Raw genomic sequence first — 6,000 nt, forward strand, 5'->3', positions numbered from 1 at the left:
CAAATCTTACGGACTTGCCTCTTTAAAGAATTTTAAAATATGTATTTTAATGATTTTTTATTATTAAAATATATACTTCATAACGAATACTATACTCTAAAAGAATAGAGCCGACTAAACCTATTCGTAACGGATAAAATACTGAGTTAATAACAAAATTTGACTCTTATTTGAGGAGTGCTTGTAACTTTTGCCCTTTTTCTCAAAAACAATCGCGCTTGCTTTTTTCTTATATCTTAAAACGTGATTTAACACAATTTACTTGGGTTTATAAGGTTCCAGTTTTTTTTGTAGCGTATAATTTTCGTTATGAAATATGTATTTCATTAAAAAAAAAGTTCTCAAATGTTTTTTTTTAAGGTGGCATAAACGACAAAATTGAACGAATATTGAGAAAATAGAGAAAAACAAAAAAAAATAGCATTGCTAAAAAAAGTATTTTGTGTAATAATCCCGTAAACACATGCTCAAGTATATGAAAAGTTAGGCATGTCAATATGTCAATTAAGGTAAAAGTTTGCGGGTTGGCTCAGTCTAACCATGAAAAACTTTGGACACGGATTTATGTCCAAAAAATTTGGGCTTTTCAGATTAAGTTCGATTGACTTGTCTATCAAAAGTGACAAATCCATCAGATTTAATTTTGAACCAAAATGACAAATTAAAAAATGCCACTCAAAAAATTCCTTTCTTATAATTGATGTTTTTATATCTATATATACATTTTTAGAGACACTTAGCAAATAAATCTTAGAGTTGCTACTTATTTAAAAGGAATGCCATAATCATTAAATTTTAAATTAAAATTTAAAACCAATATTTTGGGCTGAACAAAAATTCCTAAAATATCTCAATAATCAATCAATGACTAATTACAATATTTAATTAAATTAATTACAATATCTTCAATTAATTCCTTACTATCCTTATAGCCAAACACAATTTAAAAATTTTGTTTGAAATATAAAATATATATATTTTTTAATTAAAATTACGATTTTCCTATCATCTTTGTTTGATTTATTTAGTTTACTTGCTTTAAACCATCATAAAATACATAAAATTAATGTAACTATATTTTTTTGCATTTTTCGTATTTGGATTTTGAAAAACATGCATGTCTTATTTAAGCAAGAAAGAAAAATTGTGTTTGGGTATGTAGCGGGATGAGTTTGTGTATTAATAAAAATTGAAAGTTATATCATTAATTGTTAGTAAATCATCAGTTCATTTTTGTTTAAACCATTGACTTAGATAATTAGGCATATCTAATTTAGTTTATTAAATTACGATTATGTAAAATAAACAAGCAGTACTATATTGTATCACGGGTTATATTCTGAATTTAACAATTTAAATTGGTAAACCTAAATTTTTAAACCGGTATACCTAAATAATATATAGATATAAGGGATATACATTTAAAATTTACAAAACATTAGTCATATATATATATATATATATATTTAATCTACTAAAAATTTATATTTATATTTTACTTTTAAAAATATAGTCTCGCGGTGTATCGCGGGTTAAAATCTAGTTTAATGCATTTTCAATAGCAATACTTTTAATAAATAGTTTTTCGCATGTAAAAATTCCTAAAATATCTCAATAATAATTCAATGACTAATTACAATATTTAATTAAATTAATTACAATATCTTCAATTAATTCCTTACTATCCTTATAGCCAAACACAATTTAAAAATTTTGTTTGAAATATAATATATATATATATTTTTTAATTAAAATTACGATTTTCCTGTCATCTTTGTTTGATTTATTTAGTTTACTTGCTTTAAACCATCATAAAATACATAAAATTAACGTAACTATATTTTTTTGCATTTTTCGTATTTGGATTTTGAAAAACATGCATGTCTTATTTAAGCAAGAAAGAAAAATTGTGTTTGGGTATGTAGCGGGATGAGTTTGTGTATTAATAAAAATTGAAAGTTATATCATTAATTGTTAGTAAATCATCAGTTCATTTTTGTTTAAACCATCGACTTAGATAATTAGGCATATCTAATTTAGTTTATTAAATTACGATTATGTAAAATAAACAAGCAGTACTATATTGTATCACGGGTTATATTCTGAATTTAACAATTTAAATTGGTAAACCTAAATTTTTAAACCGGTAAACCTAAATAATATATAGATATAAGGGATATACATTTAAAATTTACAAAACATTAGTCATATATATATATATATATATTTAATCTACTAAAAATTTATATTTATATTTTACTTTTAAAAATATAGTCTCGCGGTGTATCGCGGGTTAAAATCTAGTTTAATGCATTTTCAATAGCAATACTTTTAATAAATAGTTTTTCGCATGTAAAAAAAAAAATAGTTTTCCACATCAAATTATTGGAAGTTCATATCTAATAATTATTGATGTGGAAAACTATTTTATATGTTTACATACGAAAGTGACCATTTGGAAAATAATTAGATGATGCAACCTGTTAAATCTAACTAATTGAAACATAGGTCTATTTCCAATTTCTGTTTAGAACTAATATGAATATGTATATATAACAATTTTTAAAACTAAAAATAACTATTTTTTATTTAAGCTGCAATCATCTTTCTCCTTTTTTTTAATGACCAAGAAGTTTTTGGGCCGAAACTCAATATATCTTCGAGAAAGAGACCAACCTAAATTATATGGTTTCTTATCAGGAGTCATCACTCCAACCAGCAACCCCGAGTGTTCGTTTTCAGATGAGCTATCGAGGGCTCTGTAGCTTTTTTGTTGACATAATCCAATCATATTTGTTGATTTAAAAAGAGAATTTGTTTGAAATGTCTCATTAAAAAAATGAAAACAAAAAAACTAACTTTTTCATTGTAAATCAAGAAAAAAATGATTTTTCTTTGTTCATCAAATCATCTATCACAAATTTAAGAAATAATTATAAAAAAATCATTTGAGATGCATGACACACTTTGCATTGATTGCCTTTACCTGTACTACAACACATATGAAATTGATTGCCTTTACCTGTACTACAACACATATGAAATGCGTGACTATTATCATAAATACTCTGTAAGGCGATTATTCTATCTACTGAGTTATACACACAAGCGAAAAGACAAGCACTATCAATTTATAAGGAATTGACTGCATCGATCAGTGCAAGGAGTGCATCGGTCGATGTAGTTAGAGATTTGACGGAGTCGGGAGGAATTGCATCTGTTGATGCAAGGAGTGCATCGTAAGATGCAGTTAGGGATTTGGAGGATTGCATCGATCAACGCAAGGTGTGCGTCGGTCGATGCAAGTGGGCAGAGTTGACGCGTGTGTTCAGAGTTGTCTGGTTTGTTAATCGCTGAGAACAATCTCCTCCGACTCTCCTCGGCTCTGTGACACTAGAAACGCCTTCCAAAGGCCACAAATATGACCCCAAAACACTCACAAGCAAGCATACATGCAATCAACAACCAAAATCACACAAAACAAAACATTTAATCGCTTAGATCAGCCATGGTCCCCGTACTCACTTTTGAGAATGACAAATCTGATCCTAAAACCTACGAAATCAGCTTCCTAGTAAGCTCCTATCACGTCCTCAGCTTCAGATCTTGAAATGACCCGACCCATTTTTTAATATAATATTAAACTAGTGATCACATACTAACTAACAACCTAACCCCAATCAAACAACAGCGGATAACATAAAACGATTCCATTAAACCAACAACCAATAAATCAATAGTAGTAATAATTAAACCAACAGAGTCATAAAACATTAACTCCAAGGTCCGAGGTAGACCTCTAGCAGTTGGTGACCTAGTCTTGCGAAAAGTCCATGAAAACACCGAAGAGCTCAATGTAGGGAAACTGGGAATCAACTGGGATGGACTGTATAAAATCACTCGCAAAGTGCGCAACGGAGTCTATCAGCTGGAAGATTCAAAGGGGAAACCAGTCTCGAGATCCTGGAGATTCTTGCATCTCAAACGTTTCTATAATTAGCTTGAATAATCGTGTATCGAACTACGGTTGGCTTGATCCCGATAAGGGTACGTAGGCAGCCCATTTCGGGTCCAGCTATCCATCTTAATAAAATCAAAAGTTCTCTAAACTTTTTATTAACGAATGGTTAATTATTATCGAAAAGCCGAAGTCTAACTTCGCAAAATTCAACTAAGCCGAAGTCTTGCTTCATATCAGAAAGTCCGAAGTTAAACTTCGCAAAACTCAATCAAACCAAAGTTTCACTTCGTATCCGAAAGTCCGAAGTTAAACTTCGCAAAATTCAATTAAACCGAAGTTTCACTTCGTATCAGAAAGTCCAAAGTTAAACTTCGCAAAATTCAATTAAACCGAAGTTCTACTTCATATCAGAAAACCCGGAGCTAAAACTTACTTCGCGAAATTTAGTTAAAACCAGAGTCCTACTCTGTAAATTTTCTCAGGCCAAAGTAAATTCGCAAACCCTAATGGAAATCACACTTCCTAAAAACTGTTCGAATGGAAATTTCACTTCACACTATCAGTAATAAAAAAAATTTGGATGTACGAGTTATAAAGGTAAAGGAAATCTTGATATTGAAGGAAATATTCATACTCGGAGTGGTCACCGCGACCAAAAACTCCGAGTTAGGTTCAGCAAAAGGAAAGGAAAAACAACAAAAAGGGGGGCAACTTGTGCCAAAAAAACCCCGGAAATAAATCTACAAAGAATCGGAGGAACGAGGAGGTTCCGACGCCGCAATCTCGTCTTCTCCGGGAAGGACCAGGCTTGATGTGATCGCGAGACGAGGCTGACCGAGACGACCCGGAGACGCCGAACCTGTCCGAGACGCAAACGACTGAGGCGACCAAAGCACCGGCCATCACCCCCGGAGCCACGACACGTTCGAAGAGCTCAACGAAGGCGGCCAAGCAGCGGCTCAACCTGTTCGTTCGATCGTTCACCCAATGCCAACCATCCCAAGAAGACTCCGAAGGTTCCATCCGCTTAGTCTTCACTCTTACCCAAGAGTGAAGACGATCAAGTCACTTAAGCAAGGAAGTGTACTCTTTTCCCTACTCTGGGTTTTTCCCAATGGGTTTACCGGAGAGGTTTTAACGAGGCATGGAGATTAGTGCACAACGCCAAGGCTAAGTTGCTTCCCGCGCAAGGCCAAGGCGGTTATCTCTCTTCCCTCTTATCTTTGGTTTAAATTTGAACTTTGGGAATATTCCTCTTTTGATCCTTTTGCTTTTGAATGTTGAGAGCTTTGCTTTGAAAGTCAAGGGAGGTGACGTGTTCCATTTACAAGGGAAACACGTCTAAGGACAACTGTGCGGATCATAGTGAATCCGCGTGTCCCTAAGCCCTCACTTGACCTAATGTATTTAAACCCTCTCTTAGCTATTGTTCCTCCTTAGACTTGAATGAAAATAAAAATTTTCTCAAGAGAGATTCTTGACTTGTCTCCATCCTCTCATTAGCTCAATCCGGGATTGCCTAAGTGAGAGAACCCTAGCAAGACTCGAACCGGGTTCGATCTTGTTAGCGACCGTATCAAGAGGAGAGCCAAGCCTCTTGTGTCGTCACTCGATCCACTTCTATTCCATCATTCATCTCTTTCATTTCATCACCACAACCTTGAATTCTCTTCCACAAGTTCTCGAGTTCACCATCGCTTCCTTTCCATCGAACCATCATCACAATCTACATCGAGTCACCGTCGCATCCATCGAGTTTCCTATCGCAAGCTTCGAAGGTCACCATCGATCCGCATCGTTCGCTCTAGAGGCCACCATCGATCCGTGTCGAAGCCGTTCGAAGCCTCTCGCAACTGCTCGAGGTTTCTCGCATCCGTCCGTACCGTATCGCATCCGTTCGATCCGTAGAGGCTACACGACCGTACTCTCAAACGGCTCGTTGGAAACCTCTCATTTCTCGTTTCCCTTGTTTGAATCTTCCCTAGATTCAAATCCCCAAGGCTCGACCGAGGAAAGTTCCACCGATCTCGACTTGTCCG

The sequence above is a fragment of the Camelina sativa genome, chromosome 4, assembly GCF_030686135.1.
Source record: "Camelina sativa cultivar CO46 ecotype springtype chromosome 4, ASM3068613v1".
Lineage (NCBI taxonomy): Eukaryota > Viridiplantae > Streptophyta > Magnoliopsida > Brassicales > Brassicaceae > Camelina > Camelina sativa.